This window comes from Leptopilina heterotoma, unplaced genomic scaffold, assembly GCF_015476425.1.
Source record: "Leptopilina heterotoma isolate Lh14 unplaced genomic scaffold, ASM1547642v1 Lhet_206, whole genome shotgun sequence".
Classification (NCBI taxonomy): domain Eukaryota; kingdom Metazoa; phylum Arthropoda; class Insecta; order Hymenoptera; family Figitidae; genus Leptopilina; species Leptopilina heterotoma.
The window spans coordinates 309532-328247 of record NW_025110922.1 but is presented as its reverse complement, the minus strand read 5'-3'; the positions used below and the strand labels follow the sequence as shown (position 1 = coordinate 328247).

Sequence of the window (18716 nt, the reverse complement as noted above, 5' to 3'; positions counted from 1 at the left end):
CGAGTGATAAAATCGTTATTTTATATTATAAAAAAAATTGTTACTGTAAATTCTTGAAAATTTGTTTTTATCATTTCAATTCAATTAATATTTTCTAGAATTTTTAACTAAAATATTCTTCTCTAAATCAATTATTTTTAATAATTTTTGAAAATGTTCTTCTTAAGAATTTTCAAATCCATTTGTTTACAATTCAATTTCATGGAAATTTCGATTATTCAGAAATTCTTCAATGAAATATACATTAGAAAATAAAAACTTCAAATAATTTCAAAAAATAAATGAAACTTTTTCAAAAAAAAATTAATTCTACAGAATTGTTAGTTACAAGTATGGAAAATTATTATTTTGAAAGATTTTAATTTGAAACCTTTTCAAAATTTAATTATTTCTCAAAATTCACCTTATAATGCTTTCAATATTTAATTATTTTATTATTTATAAAAATAATGGAATTATTGCGAAGAAATTTTTATAAATTTTTGAAAATGATTGCATTTTTGCAAAAGAATTTTAATATTTAAAAAAATAATAAAACTTTCGCCAAAAAATTTTCTAAATTATGAAAATGAAAATAATTGAATTCTTGCGAAGAATTTTATTAAAATAATTATAGAAAATAATTAAATTTCTTCGAAAAATTTTGTAATCATTTTGGAAAATAATTCAATTGTTTCGAAAATCTTATAAAAATTGTATTATAATAATTGAATTTTTAGATGAAGAATTTTATGAGAATTATTTTTGAAAATAATTGATTTTTTTCGGCGCATTTTAATAAAATCTTTAAGAATAATTACAGTTTTTAAAGGAATTTTTGATTGAAATTGTGTTAAAAATAATTAAAATTCTGCCATGAATTTTATTACTTATATGAAAATAATTGAATTTCTAAAAAGAACTTTATTATTTATTAAAATAATTGAATTAATGCGAAGAAAATAAAAAATTTAGAAATAATTGAATTGCTGTGGAATTTTTATTATTTACGAAAGTAATTGAATATTTGCGTAAAATTATATTAAATTTTTTTTTTAATAATTGGATTTCTGTAAAATTTTTATTATTTATTAAAAGAATTGAATTCTTGCAACGAATTTTATAAAATTTTTGACAAAAAATTGAATTTCAGAGAAGAAGTTTATTATTTATAAGGATAATTGAAAATAATTGAATTCTTGCAACGAATTTCATTAAATTGTCTTAAATAATTGAATCTCTGTAAAAATTTTATAATTTTTGAAAAGAATTGAAATTTTGCCATGAATTTTATGAAATTTTTGAAAAATAATTGAATTTTAGCTAAGAATTTTATTATTTATAAAGATAATTGAAAATAATTGAATTCTTGCAACGAATTTTATTAAATTGTCTTAAATAATTGAATCTCTGTAAAAATTTTATAATTTTTGAAAAGAATTGAAATTTTGCCATGAATTTTATGAAATTTTTGAAAAATAATTGAATTTTAGCTAAGAATTTTATTATTTATAAAGATAATTGAAAATAATTGAATTCTTGCAACGAATTTTATTAAATTGTCTTAAATAATTGAATCTCTGTAAAAATTTTATAATTTTTGAAAAGAATTGAAATTTTGCCATGAATTTTATGAAATTTTTGAAAAATAATTGAATTTTAGCTAAGAATTTTATTATTTATAAAGATAATTGAAAATAATTGAATTCTTGCAACGAATTTTATTAAATTGTCTTAAATAATTGAGGATCTGTAAAAAATGTTATTAAAATTTTTGGAAATAATTGAATTTTAGAGAAGAATTTATTATTTCTAAAGATTATTGACATTTATTTTGTGGAGAGTTTAAAAAAATTTTTTTTGAAAATAATTGAATTTTTACGAAGAATTTTATTACTTTTGAAAATAATTGAATTTCTGCAATCATTTAAAAGTTATGCTCCAGTAGAAAGAAAGTATGAGTACTATTAAAAATCAACCTGGAATTTCTGTCAAAAATTCCCAAGAAATTCTCAAGGTATACAATTGTTAGAATTTTTCACCCCGCGGTATGCTTTACAAGAAAAAAAAATGTAACGTATTTCTTTTTATAGAATCGAAAGCTTTGAATTTAGTATGGAATTTATTGGAATTTTTCTTTGAAAATTCCAGGAAAATTCTTCAGAATCTCGCAATATGTATACGGAATTTCCACAGGTGTTTTTTTTATATTTGATTCTCTTTTAATTTCCAAATGAGGTTTTAAATGACGTCTTTCTTTCTTTAATTTTCTAAAAATTTTAAAAGTTTCAATTTCTAATTGACAAATGGAATTTATAAACATTTCTTTTTTCATTAATTTTTAAAAAACTTTAAATTTTATTAAAGCAATTGTAATTAAGAAATAGAAATGATGCAAATTATTTCCTTACGTTTGAGAATTTCTTACAAAAATATTAAGAAACGGGATAATATGTTATGTTTTTTTCCCCAAAGAGAAGAATGATTTTGTGAACAATATTGTTTACAAAAAAAGATTTCTGCCATTTACAATTTAAGTCGAAAAGTAATTGAAAAATTGGAAAAAAGTCGATTAGTCACATTTTACCCCAAAAAAAATCTCGAAAAAGTCGATTAGTCGCATTTTTTCACAAAAAAGTCGAAAAAAGTCATATTTCCTTAGAAAAGTTATAAAAAAAGTCAAAAAAGTCGCACAATCCGAGCCCTGCAATTACAAAAGTCAATATAAATGACATAAGGATCTAAATTACAACCGTAAACAAAACAATTTTCCTCCTTTTTTTCAAAAACTAACAAAATTGCGTGTTCCAATATAATGATTAAAGAATAGGAAGTCACAATGTTTTGTAATAGAAAATTTCAGCTTGATCAGTGAACTGGAATAATTGAGTTGTAACGATAATGACAATTGTCATGGACTTAATGTCTACTAGGATAAATTAATAGTCATTTAAGGTGTGTTGCAATGACAACACAGAATAATGCGAATAAAATTACCAAAATGGGAAAAGCAAAAATACTCGTTGAAAAAACGAATGTCTGGATGTTATACACAAACTAATAATTAACAAATGCAATAACCATCTCAAGTGTAATTTTACCCTTTTTCTCTTTGCGAAATGTCACACAACAAAACAAAAAAAAGAAGTACGAAACATTTCCCTCTGTCTTTCTTTTTTTATAATTTAAACACTTCCTTGACAACTTCAATTTACCAACTGTATCACTACATTAATCTTCCAACCAATTTGTACAGTTATTTCACATCAGACTCTATCATCGGAAGCAAACTCAATTATACAAATTGTGGGAAACTTCTCTCCAGAACTGAATCTGCGACTTTGACAATTTCTGTTGCATTTAATGAGATTCCTCCCGGCGACGCGAAGCGGCAGTGGAAAATTTGTGATGATTTTTAAAATTCTGCACATAGAATAAGAGAAATTGTTCCAAAAAAAGAAATAATTCTTTTTTGGAACACTAATATAGAAATTTCTCTTCTTCTACACCAAGTTCTTTATCAGTAAAATTGTCGCCTTGCTTAATCACCTTTTCAAGGTTTTCTTCAACTTGAATTTTTAAAACATCCGTTTGCTATTTTCCTAATGACCGAACGTAATAAAGATTTACCCAAACGATAGACAAAAACGTCTACTGAGTAGAGATAATTTTTCAGAATCTCCTTATCTTTGTTTCGAAATTAGACGAATTTTATTTTTCTAAAATTTTTTGTAGACGTACAACTTCTTGTAAAATTCTTCTACTATGAAAAAGAACAGAAACTTCTGCACTATTTTTTTTTCTTTTTGGAGTTTTACTATTTTTTGGAGTAAAAATTGCAAAACCTTCTCTACATCTCCAATGAAGCTAAAGTCAGCAAATTTTAAAAATTCGAAAACAAAAAAGGAATGATTTTTTTTAGCTTCAAATTCATGTTAATTTGGAGCAATTATTTTTTGAAGTAAAAGTAACAATTAATTTCTTAAAACATTAGGCAAAATATTCTTTCTTGATCTTTCGTTTTTAAATACCATTGCGGATTCGAAACTATTCTTCCGAATTCGAAATCGAAAAAAATTGGATAATTTTTGTCAACTGCTGTACTTTAATCGCCCATGAATCAACTGGCAGTTCACGTTTCAGGCTCAAATCGAGAGACTACGAGAACGTAACAGGTGGTTCGATCGAAATAGGACGTCTTACGAATGTAGATGCAATAGATTGCAACCCACAGCTGATGCAGTTACTATAAGAGTAGTTCTTTTTTCTGTTTCATTTTTTCCCTTTTTTTTATTCATCTTCGCATTCCTTTTCCTTCTTCAATGTGCAGTCATTTATTTACTGTTTGTCATCTTCTGATCGTAAATAATTATTTTTCTCAACTACTGTTTTAATTATTATTCATCATTCGCATATATGATAAGTAAGGCAATGTAAAGACACTTTTCAAATTGACAATCAATTTTCTTCTATCTATATCGTAAATGTTGATCAATAATTACTTTTACTTTGTGATAGAAATATTCCTTTCGTATTTCGATTTTTGTTTTTTTGGGAAGTAAATTAGCAAAGTGATTTTTTTTTTGTTAACTCGAAACTAAAGTGAAAATAATTTCCCAATAATTCTAAACGTTCGAATAAAATCTACTATTTATTACTTTTTTTTCGTTCAGCTATACTATTTGGCTATTTTCTTTTTAAATTTGTGACAATAAAAGCTATTTTTTTCTTTCTTTTTCAAAGTTCAACTATACTTTAAATCCGCTAATAGTTGGAATAAAAAAATTATGCTAAAAAATTTTAATAAAATTCTTAGAAAGAATTCAAAATTATTTTTTTTAATACAATTCGACTTAAATTACCGGAAATAACTGAATTACCTATTTGTAATATTCTATTGAATTTTCATACAATGATTTAATAAAATTCAATTATTTTCAAAAATTAGAATTAAATCCTTAGCAAGAATTCAATTATTTTTACAAATATATAATAAATTTTTTCTCAGAAATTCAATTATTTTTGAAAATACTAATAAAATATTTTATTTAATACAATCCATATCAAGAATTCAAATTTTTTTCAAATATTACAATCTTTCACAATAATTCAATTATTTAAGAAAGTTTAATAAAATTCGTTCAACTTCAATTATTTTTATAAATAATAAAAATTTCCCAGGAATCCAATTATTTTTATAATAATAAAATTCTTCTCAAGAATTCAATTATTTTTAATATAATATTAATAAAATTCGTTGTAATAATTCAATTACTTTTATAAATAATGCAAATCTTCTGTGAAATTAAATTTTTTTTTTAGAAATTTTCATAACATTCTTCATAAGAATTCAATTATTTTCTCAAATAATAAAAAAAAATTTCACAAAAATTCAATTATTTTAAAGAAATTTCAATAAAATTCTTGGCAAAAATTCAATTATTTCCTTAAATAATAAAATGTCTCTCAGGAATTCAAATATTTCAAAAAAAATTTGATTAAAACTCTTCGCAAAAATTCAATTATTTTGATAAATAATAAAAATTTCCACAAGAATTCAATTATTTTACCAAATAATAAAAATTTCTACAAGAATTCAATTATTTTACCAAATAATAAAAAATTTTTCACAAAAATTCAATTATTTAAAAAAATTTCAAAAAAATTCTTCGCAAAAATTCAATTATTTCCTTAAATAATAAAATAACTCTAAGGAATTCAATTATTTAAAAAAAATTGATTAAAATTCTTCGCAAAAATTCAATTATTTTCACAAATTATTCAGAGGAATTCAATTATTTTCATAAATAATGAAATTCTTCTCAGAAATTCAATTATTTTTATAAATATTAATAAACTTCGTTGCATTCATTCAATTACTTCTTTAAATAATACAAATCTTCTGTGAAATTAAATTTCTTTCAGAAATTTTCATAACATTCTTCAGAATAGAATTCAATTATTTTCTCAAAGAATAAGATTTTTCATAAAAACAAGAATTCTATTAAAAAAATTTCAATAAAATTCTTCGCAAAAATTCAATTATTTCCATACATAATAAAATGTCCCTCAGGAATTCAATTATTTAAAAAAAATCGATTAAAATTCTTCGCAAAATTTCGAGTATTTTTATAAATAATAAAATTCTTCTTGCAGGAATTCAATTATTTTTTAAAATGTTGTAACATTCTTCATAAGAATTCAATTATTTTTTCAAATAATAAGATTTTTCACGAAAATTCAATAATTTAAAAAAATTTCAATAAAATTCTTCGCAAAAATTCAATTATTTCCTTAAATAATAAAATTAATCTCAGGAATTCAAGTATTTAAAAAAAATTGATTGAAATTCTTCGCAAAAATTCAATTACTTCGATAAATAATAAAATGTCTCTCAGGAATTCAATTATTTAGAAAAATTTGACTTAAATTCCTCGCAAAAATTCAATTATTTTCATAAATAATAAAATTCTTCTGCAGGAATTCAATTATTTTTTAAAATTTCATAATATTCTTCATATAAGAATTCAATTATTCTCCCAAATAATAAGATTTTTTACGAGAATTCAATTATTTAAAAAAAAAATGTTAAGAAAATTCTTCACAAGAATTCAATTATTTCTATAAATAATAAAATTCTTTTTAGAAATTCAATTATTTTTATAAATATAAAATTTTGAGTGAAGATATTCAGATAATATAATTAATATTTATATACCTATATTTTATTATTAATTACCTTATATTTTTTAATATAATTATTAGAAAGACTGATAATTATATTGAGTTTAGTGAGTTAGGTGACGCGGGGGAAAAAAAGAATGCGCAGACGCGTAGCTGCTGCGCGAGCCTTTTTTCCCCGGCGTCACTACTTTTTTTCCCTCTGACTCTGGAAATAACAAATTTCGAAAGATTACTAATTCTCTTAAGTGATTTTTATAAGGAATTCAATTATTTAATTTAGAATTTGCATAAAATTAGTCGAAAGAAATTAATTATTTAAAATTTTTTATAAAATTCTTCGTAAGAATTAAATTATTTTTATAAATATTTAAATTCTTGCATGAATAATAAAATTCGTTGCAGGAATTAAATTTTTTAGCATAGGATAAGAATGAAGTAAATATTTTTGATGAAAATTAGGAAAAGGCAGGAAAATAAAAAAAAATGGAAAGGAATTTTTGTTAGTTTTGCGAAATGTATTAAACGAGTTTTTTTGGTCGTCAAGTTTAATTTTTCCATAGCTATACTTTTTTACTTCTTCTTTTAGTTTGAAATCTACTTTTTGCTACTTTTTTAAAATTAAATATATCCAGTGCAAAGTCTGTAAATTGATCCAAATTTTTGCCAATTCGTTGCACTGATCAAATAGAATGGTCGGTAGTAATTATAAATAAACAAAAAATTAGTTGATGCTAATTGTTCATTAATAATTAAATCACTAGACGCAATTTGATATTGACATAGATTCCTTGAAATATTTTGAAAGAAAATGGTAATTGAAGGCGAAATACGAGAAGTGCGAGATAAATTATACTGGATCAAAGATGCGAAAGTGTAATATCAGTTTTCCAAGGTCTTGTTTAGGAAGTGAAGAACATCCCAGATTCAGAATCTCCTAGTCTTTCTCTCTGTCTCTCTCTCTGTTTTGCGATCTTGGATGTTCTTGGTTGTCTTTCCCCCTTCTCTTTGATTCTTCACTCTCCTTATGCCTCGCCTCTTTGACGCCAGAATTCCGTGCGTTGCACCGACAATGCATACATGTACTCTTTGCAATACTTTTCAAGGTCTCGAAAAATATAAATTTTAAATCACCAAACACTCCTTCTATTTAAAAATTAAAATCTCTCTAGCACACAATATTCAAAGTCAAATTTATATATTCTCTGAACGTTACAACAATGCCATATTCTTAGAAATATTCCCTATACATATATTTTAGCTCGCATTTGTCCTTTTTTTCAATATCAGACAATATTATATGTTCATTATCATACAGAGAGGTTTTTTTTTATATAAGTATTTAATTTATCTTTTATATTTTTTTATTTATTTTTTCTATTTTATATTCGTTATATTTTTTTTCATTGTAGATTCATTATCATATTAAGAGGTATTCTTAATATATGATTCCGTTTGGTTCCTTTTGGAGAAAATGTTTTAACAAAATGAATAAATAATTTTCTTTTTTTTATTTTTCTGCCTCTATATACGTAAATGATATTAAATGTTTATAATGAGAAAATTATTGTGTCGTGTAAGAATGTTGATGCAGATTAAAAGGTTTCTTTTCGCAATAATGTGATAAGCTAGAAACCATAATAATATGTGTAATAACGTGAAAGGTATATACGTGTACACCTGGAGTCTTCCTATACAATTCTGCATTTGTTGTAAATATGCTTGTTTTATTTGCCATATATGGTTAACAGAATGTCAGAAAATTGCAGAATTTAAAGGTCTTTTTCCACTGTATTGGAATTATCTGCACATAATAAATATTTCCTAGAAATCTATAACATAATATTGCATTTCTTTCTCCAGTGTGGTAAATATATAATAAATGCGAAGATTTTAGAAATATTATTTAAAAAAGAAATTATTGTGATTGCGGCGAATTATTTAAATATTTGTGCTGAAATATTTCGACTAATATTCAAAGGCTTCACAGTTAAAAATTCTTTTTAAAAAAGCAGAAAAAAAAAATTTCGGAATGCCTGATTTTATTTCATGAAAATCACTTTTAACAGAATTAGTAAAATTTCGAAATTTGTTATTTCCAGAGTCACAGAGGGAAAAAAAGTAGTGACGCCGGGGAAAAAAGACTCGCGCAGCCGCTATGCGCCTGCGCATTCCTTTTTTCCCCTGCGTCACCTAACTCACTAAAATTTAATAAAACTCAATATAATTATCAGTCTTTCTAATAATTTCATTAAAAAATATTAATATTATAAAATATATAAATATTAATAAAATATATAATTATTAATAAAATATACACATATTAATTATATTATATGAATATCTTCACCCCGAATTTTATATTTATGAAAATAATTGAATTTCTAAAAAAAATTATATTATTTATGGAAATAATTGAATTCTTGCGAAGAATTTTCTTAACATTTTTTTGTTTTAATAATTGAATTCTCCTGAAAAATCTTATTATTTGGTAAAATAATTGAATTCTTATGAAGAATATTATGAAATTTTAAAAAATAATTGAATTCCTGCGAGAAAAATTTTATTATTTATAAAAATACTTGAATTTTTGCGAAGAACTTTAATAAATTTTTTTTAAATAATTGAATTCCTGAGAGACATTTTATTATTTATGGAAATAATTGAATTTTTGCGAAGAATTTTGTTAACATTTTTTTAATTGAATTCTCGTGAAAAATTTTATTATTTGGTAAAATAATTGAATTCTTGTGAAAATTTTTATTATTTATGAAAATAATTGAATTTTTGCGGAGAATTTTTATCATTATTTTTTAAATAATTAAATTCCTGAGAGACATTTTATTATTTATGGAAATATTTGAATTTTTGCGAAGAAATTAATTGAAATTTTTTTAAAATTTTTAAATTCTATAGTAAAAAATTTTATTATTTGGTAAAATAATTGAATTCTTGTGAAAATTTTTATTATTTATGAAACTTATTGAATTTTTGCGAAGAACTTTAATAAATTTTTTTTAAATAATTGAATTCCTGAGAGACATTTTATTATTTATGGAAATATTTGAATTTTTGCGAAGAAATTAATTGAAATTTTTTTAAAATTTTTAAATTCTATAGTAAAAAATTTTATTATTTGGTAAAATAATTGAATTTTTGTGAAAATTTTTTTATTATTTGAGAAAATAATTGAATTCCTATGAAGAATGTTATGAAAATTTCTGAAAAAAATTTAATTTCACAGAAGATTTGTATTATTTAAAAAAGTAATTGAATTAATACAACGAATGTTATTAATATTTTTAAAAATAATTGAATTCCTTAGAAGAATTTCATTATTATGAAAGTAATTGAATTCCTCTGAATAATTTGTGAATATAATTGAAATCTTGTAAAGATAATTTTATCAAAATTTTTGAAAATAATTGAATTCTTTCGAAGAATTTTAATAAAATTTTTGAAAATAATTACATTTTTCACGGCGAACTTGATTAAAATTGTATTAAAAATAATTGAAATTCTTGGTGTTGAAGATATAAAAATAATTGAATCCTTGTAAAAATTTTTATTTTCAACGAAACTAATGGAATTATTTCGAAGAAATTTATAAAATATAATTATAAATAATTGAATTGCTGTGAAACTTTTATTACTTACGAAAATAATTGAATTCTTGCAAGGAATTTTATTAAATTTTCTTAAATAATTGAATTTTTGTGAATAATGTTATTATTTGTAAAAGTAATTGAATTGAATTGAATCCTTTCTAAGAATTTTATTAAAATTTTTGAAATTTATTAAATTTTTTTAATTATTTTATGAAAATTCAATAGAATTACTAATAATTCAGTTATTACGAATAATTTAATTTAAATTGTATTAAAAATAATTTAAAATTCTTTCTAAGAAGAATTTTATTTTTATTTTTGAGAAGAATTTTTTTTATTTCAACTATTAGCGGATTTAAAGTGCATGCGAAAAATTTTATTGAATTTTATTGAATTCTTGTGGAAAAATTTATTTGCGAAAATAATTGTATTATCGATTAATTAATTTAAGATATAGTATTTAAAATAATTGAAATTCTTCGATAAGTTTTATTATTTATGAAAATAATTGAATTCTTGCTTAAATTTCATCAAAAAATTTTTTTAAAAATTGAAGTTTCTTGAAAAATATTATTATTACTTGAATTTTATCAATTTTTTTTTAATAATTGAATACTTTTGCGAACTTTTATGAAAATACTGTAGATATTGAAAATAATTGAATTTCGAATATATTTTTAGAAATAATTATAATTTTATAATTATAATTTTTAAGAATAGTATTTTGGTTTCTAGTACTAGCGAATAAATAATGTAAAAAAAAGTAAATAGTAGGTTTTAGTAGATTAGTGAAAATTGAAATTTAGAAATTTAGAGAAATTATATTTTTGTTTGCGTTAATTTAATGTTTAGTGTTAACTCTCTATTAGGGTCACTACTGTCCTTCTCAAAAAAAGAGAATAAAAAAATTTCAAAAACAACGAAAGTGAAATTTTCGTCTCTTTTATTTTCACTCATTTAATAAAATTACCTAACACAATTACTATAATAATACCTACAATTTAAATTCTAAAAGTTATAAAACTTGTGAAAAATTCCAAAATTGTTTTTTTTTTCGGTGAATTTTCAGTCGGTGCTATTGTTACAGTCTTACATCATTCCTCATTGTTGAAAACAAGCAAGCCGGGCTCTTAACTTCCGCTTTCGTGACAATCAGAAGTGTTACTTTGTTCTTTGACATTCCGTCACGCTATTATAGAGATTCACGACGCTCTAGGAGATTGTTGACAAGGTCAATAAAACGCTCAGATTTTATGATGAAAACTTCAATAAAAAAAGAACATCATTATAGAGCCCCCAAAAATGATTTGTCATCATTAAAAAAAAATGCTCGAAAGCTTTTATTGTTCACTTTTATTATAGGAGATCAATAAAATACGCGCGCGTATATTTTTCATTGCTGTCATCCGCATTGAAGGCCTTTATAAGCTCCGAGAGGAAAACGGTGCCTTATATGAGAGAGAGAAAAAGTTATAAATACATATATATCTTGAATTATTAAAAAAACAAACACACTGTCCTACGTCACTGTGATAATTAAGAAACAGTGATTACGCAGCGCTAATTGAGGAACGTGACGGGGAATGTGGAGTGAAGGAAATTCTTCTCTTTTGTGTGCAAAGAATTCAAGAGAGTCGCCGCTCCTCAATTTTAAACTTTTCTCAATTAACCTCATATCATTTTCTTTTCCATTCTTTTTTTTTTAATAATGAAAAGTACTCTATACACACTATAACTATTCCTCTAAAGGATTTAGGAACATTATCAGAAATTAGAAAATGATTATCTCCATTGTTAGAAAAAATGATCTTAACTCCATCGGAGGATCTGATTAGAGTTCATATTTAAAATCATAATTGATGCCTTTTGAAAAACGGTCCATTAAGTTTCCAGCGATCAATTAGGGAGGAATTTAAAATTTAAATTATGTATTTTCTAAAAAAGATTTATCAAAACTTTTAATTAGAAATAGATATATTCTTGTGGGCAATTTTAAAACAATTTTTCTATCCAATGTTTTTACTAAAAATAAATAAAGAATTTTAAAAAATATATGCTGTACTTAAAAAATAATGAATTCCTGTGAAGAATTTTATTAGAATTTTTAAAAAAAATTGAATTTCTGGGAAGAATTTCTATTGTTTATGAAAATAATTAAATTCCTGCAAAGAAGTTTAGTCTATTTTTGGTAAATAATTGAATTCATGCGTGAGGCATTATATTATTTACGAAAATAATAGAATTCTTGCGAAGAATTTTATTAAAATTTTCTACAATACAGTGAAACCTGTTGGAATGCAACTCGATTTTTAAAATTTTATTACAGTAAAAAATCCTTAAAAAATTGTTTTATAATTTAATTTTGTAATATTTTGACAATGTTCTGAAACTAAGTAAAAATAATTCTTGTTAGGCATTTCTGAATTCAAGAAAATATCAATTAAAAATTTTAAATATAACTGCATTTTTCGAGGAATTGATTTTAAAATTGTATTAAAAATAATTGAAATCATGCGATGAATTTTATTATTTATGAAAATAATTGAATTATTGCAACGAATTCTATTAATATTTTTTAAAATAATTGAATTTCTGAGGAAAATTTTACTATTTATGATAAAGTAACTAAATTTTCGTGAAAAATTTTATTTTATTTGTGAAAATAATTGAATACTTTGTAAAGAATTATTTGTGAAAAATTTAAACTTTTAAAAATGATTGATTTTTTCGAAATAAATTACAAATAAAATTGTAATTTCTTAATAATTTAACTCCTGTAAAAAATTGTGTTATTTATAAAAATAATTAAATGTTTGCGTAGAATTTTATTAAAATTGGTTTTAAATAATTGAATTCTTTTGAAAATTTTTATTAAAATCACAGATATTAAAAATAATTCAATTTCGAAAAAATTTTTGAAGTATAAATTATTCTATTAAATTTTCATAAAATGATTTAAAGTAGTTCAATTATTTCCAAAAATTTTAATTCAATTCTTAGCAAAAAAATAATTATTCTTATTAATAATAAAATCTTTTACAAAAATTCAATTATTTAAGAAAATTTAATAAAATTCGTTGCAAGAATTCAATTATTTTCGTAAGTAATACAAATTTCACAGAAATTCAATTATTTATAAATTTTTTATATATTTCTTCGCAAAAATTCCATTATTTTCATATTTACACATTTGAACGAAGAATATCAATAAAATACTTCGCAAAAATTCAATTATTTCCATAAATAATAAAATGTCTCCCAGGAATTCAATTATTTAAAAAAATTTGATTAAAATTCTTTGCAAAAATTCAATTATTTTCATAAATAATAAAAATCTTCACAAGAATTCAAGTATTTTACCAAATAATAGAACTTTTCATGAGAATTCAAATGTTTTAAAACAATTTCAATAAAATTCTTCTCGAAAATTCAATTATTTTCATAAATAATAAAATGTCTCTCAGGAATTCAATTATTTAAAAAAATTTGATTAAAATTCTTCGCAAAAATTCAATTATTTCCATAAATAATAAAATGTCTTTTAGGAATTCAATTGTTTAAAAAAATTGATTAAAACTCTTCGCAAAAATTCAAGTATTTTTATAAATAATAAAATTCTTCTCTCAGGAATTCAATTATTTAAAAAAAAATTTATTAAAATACTTCGCAAAAATTCAATTATTTTCATAAATATAAAATTTATAATTATTATTTTCGGAAGTAATACAAATTTCATAGTAATTTAATTATTTATAAACTGTTCATAAATTTCTTTACAATAATTCCATTATTTTCATAAATATTAAAATATTTTTCAAGGGATTCAATTATTTTCATATTTTTAACAAAGAATTTGAATTATATTCAACAGTTTCAAGGAAATTTCTCGAAATATGTAATTATTTTTTCAAATAATAAGATTTTTCATAAGAATTAAATTATGTTACTAAATAATTAAATGTTTCACGAGAATTCAATTATTTAAAAAAAATTTCAATAAAATTCTTCGCAAAAATTCAATTATTTTTATAAATAATAAAATTCTTCTCTCAGGAATTCAATTATTTAAAAAATAATTTATTAAAATACTTCGCAAAAATTTAATTATTTTCATAAATATAAAATTCATAATTATTATTTTCGGAAGTAATAAAAATTTCACAGTAATTCAATTATTTATAAATTTTTTATAAATTTCTTCGCAATAATTCCACTATTTTTATAAATAATAAAATATTTTTCATGGGATTCAATTATTATCATATTTTTAACAAAGAATTTTAAATATATTGAACACAGTTCAAGAAATTTTCTTGAAATATATAATTATTTTCAAAAATTTTAATAAAATTCTTCAAAAGAATTCAATTATTCACAAAAATTTTCATAAAATTCTTCACAAGAATTCAATTATTATTTTCACAAATAATAAAATTTTTCACGACAATTCAATTATTTTAAACAAATTTCAACAAAATTATTCGCGCAAATTCAATTATTTCCATAAATAATAAAATTTCTCTCAAGAATTCAATTATTTAAAAAAATTGATTGAGATTCTTCACAAAAATTTCCAAGAATTCAATTATTTTACTAAATAATAAAATTTTTCATGAGAATTCAATTATTTTAAAAAAATTTCAATAAAATTCTTCGCAAAAATTCATTTATTTTGATAATTAATAAAAATTTTCACTAGAATTCAATTATTTTTCCAAATAATAACATTTTTCACGATAATTCAATTATTCAAAAAATTTATATAAAATACTTCTTAAGAATTCAATTATTTTCATAAATAATAAAATGTCTCTCAGGAATTCAATTATTTAAAAAAAATCGATTAAAATTCTTTGCAAAATTTCGAGTATTTTTATAAATAATAAAAATCTTCTCGCAAGAATTCAATTATTTTTAAAAATTTCATAACATCCTTCATAAGAATTCAATTATTTTCCCAAATAATATGATTTTTCACGAGAATTCAATTATTTAAAAAAAATGTTAAGAAAATTCTTCTCAAAAATTCAATTATTCCCATAAATAATAAAATTCTTTTTAGAAATTCAATTATTTTTATATATATAAAATTTTGAGTTAAGATATTCAGATAATATAAATTATATTTATATGTTTTATTAATATTAATATTTTTTAATATAATTATTAGAAACACTGATAATTATATTGAGTTTTATTAAATTTTAGTGAGTTAGGTGACGCAGGGGAAAAAAGGAATGCGCAGACGCGTAGCGGCTGCGCGAGCCTTTTTTCCCCGGCGTCACTACTTTTTTTCCCTCTGTGACTCTGGAAATAACAAATTTCGAAAGATTACTAATTCTCTTAAGTGATTTTTATCGAATAATCAGTCAGTCTGAAATTTTCATACCGATTTCAATTTAAAAAATAAAACGTAATTCTATGGACAATTTCCACTACGCACAATTAGAAAATCATTGAAGTTATCAGAGAGTCGGTTGGTTGTTGTATCTATTGAAGATTGAAGAATAAGGAAGAGAGGAGCGGTTTTGCGTATAGCCACAGAAGCATGTACTAAGAATTTGCTTCTTGCATGCCGACGAGGCCATTTCCCGGCTATATAGCGTTATCCTCTCTTGAAAAAAGACCCATTCCATATTACCTACAAGCATACCATGGCATCCGGCTTACAGGAAGCCACTAGTTTCAGACTTTTAGACTTTGGTGAGTCGTTGTGATTTTGCGAGAATATGGTACACGTCTATGTAGTACAATAATGTTGAATATTCTGGTTTTAGTGAGAAGTCCCGTGGGAAGGCAAAAGTATGTATCCATTGTCCCCCTCATTTCACTATACCTCCATGCATGAAAGACCATAAAACCTCTGCCTCAAAGACACGTGTTCGCGTTTCCTTTCTTCTCGAACCGACGACAGTTAGGTACACTTTCTTATATTTACTGCTAAAAATTTTTAATCTACAATTGCCAGTTGTACGAAACTTTCGTTTTCATTTTCACCCTTAAATGGTCTCGCTTGTAGAGGAGAAATTACACAATTTCTGCAGCTGTGGTTATTTAGTGGTTTTTTTTTTTGGGGAAAATGTCCTTTATCTTATTTATTTCGACTGACCAGTAAATAATTACACATGTTCCTTCCATTGCGGAAAATGGTTATGTAAATTAAATTTATTCGGAATTAGGGATGTTGTGTAACGCTCGGAATTTAGATATCTCGATTAGTTTTATTCTTTATTTTGCATTGTTTTTTAATTATCTTTCGAAAAATTTCCATACTGTTACTTGTTTATTAGCTAATAGGTATTTATTATTTTATATATTCCTAACACACGTTTTTCTGTTGATTTAAATAAAATCTTATCCTTGTGCGCACAGATTTTTTTTCATTTCTTGTCGGAATTTTAAAAAATACTTTTCGTCTGTAGAAGAAAAAAAAGACCTTTAGTATAACGAATAAGAAATTTTTAATTAAATTAAAAGTAAAATTCTCTGATGCGGAATATTTTCCATTAAAATAATGGAAAATAAGAATTTAACCATACAGTTTCCAGGCGCGAAACAACATAACTCCATTAGTGGACCGATAAATCTAAAATTCATGCTGAGAGGTGTAAAAGTCGTATATTAATCCTTATCAATCATTCTTTCCTCAAGGGTCGCGCATTCCTCAAAGTCCATATGTCCTTTATTCATTTTTATTTGTCTGTGGGATGAGAAGAAAGGTCGTTTTTCGACTTTTCAGGTTGTGTTATAATCCCCTTCTCGAAATATATATATATATACCTATCTCTATATATATATAAAGAAACACCTTGCAGGTAGAGAATGAGATGAAAATAAAAAATACATATAAGATGCACCTTACATTAGAAAAGAAAAAAAAATTAGATTTTAAATTTCAAGAAACACGTTTTTCTATTTTCCATGAATCTCATTTTTCTTGAATATTACTCTGAAACTATTCATGTCTCCTGAAAATGTTCACGTAACACTAAATTACCAACAGATTTTACGATTTACAGTCTTGTTTTTCAAGAACACAATATGCACTTCGCACTGCTTTGGAAAATGTTGTTATAAATTATATATCCTCTAGAATAATTTCAGTTATTCCGGCTATAAATTAAAAGCCCGCAAGTAAATAATAATCTATAAAACGTATCAAATTCTAAAACTAACGTTCAGTTGTGGAAAATGTAATATTTTATAGATTTTATGTCCAATTTCGGACAAAACTCAACTTATAAGTTAGTTTCAATATTATGAGTTAATTTCAGATTGGAAAACTGATCTCTTGTATGAAACTATAAATAAGTTAGAAATAACTAATTTTTAGGTAAAAATAACTGAAATTTTTCGTAACTAATTCAGTTAGTGAAATCTGATTAATTTTATATTAATTTTAGTTCTTTATTTACTAATAATTCGTTATTTTCAATCTATTCAGATTTAGAGAGTAATGAATAATTTACTAGAACACATTTTTCATGCCTTATATCAGTATTTAACTATAATTTAAAAGCAAAATGTCAATTACTAATTAAAATCATGAAAACGACTATATACTTTTCAAAATGTAGAAAGAATAATATATAGAACTAATTCAAATTTCGTTAAAATTAGTAAATTTACAGAAACAGCTCTTTTAACTCATATTCAAAAACTTTTAAAGGCTTGAATTTAATTAAATCCCCTCAATTCTATTAAAATTGTTCTTTAGTTAAATATTTTCCTTCACTGAAATTTTGGGAGAATTGTTGTAGGGGTGCGGTTCAAAAAGACGGAAATCCTTTTCCTCTATCTAGATTCTACTACATCGATAAAAATACCCCAGAGTTTGTTTTTTACAACATATATATAACCCAACTTCAAAAGAAAATTTTCCTTTTATTTTCAATGAATTGAAAAATCACATTTTTTCAATGTATATAGATTTTTCAAAGAAGAATATATTTTCGACTCTATTTTTTTGCAAACCAGTATTTATAAATAAAATATTATGTATATTTAAAAAAACTGTATTTTGAACCAGTTTCTTTTAATAAACAAAGAAATTAGTTCCATTTATTTTTATTTATTATTATTATTGTTAAATTATTGAAGTAGAAGATGGTAGCTAATTGAATGCATATAAACAGAAAATTAAAAAAATTTGAGTGAATGAAAAAGAAATATAAATAAGGTAATACTCATAATATACGAATGGATCAAGATTTTAATCTGTGTGGAGTCAATCTTCCGTCTTATCTGAAGCAATTTCGTGCTTTGTGATACTTTAATACATTTTACCTCAACTATAAATTAAAATAAGCTTTCGCATTTCCTGCCACTGAAGATCACGAATAAATTATCATTTTTATGAGTACGTTATAAATACATTTCCAATTGTAAAAAAAAAATAATAATAATCATACAAGTAACAATGCAAATATGTAAAAATAATATATGTAA

General features: G+C 22.8%; 1 protein-coding gene across 5 annotated transcripts in view; it reads right to left on the bottom strand.

Moving 5' to 3' along the window:
- The window catches only part of LOC122501155 (protein PALS1), a 207994-nt gene that overhangs the window by 57240 nt on the left and 132038 nt on the right, over window positions 1-18716 (bottom strand). The window lies entirely within an intron of this gene.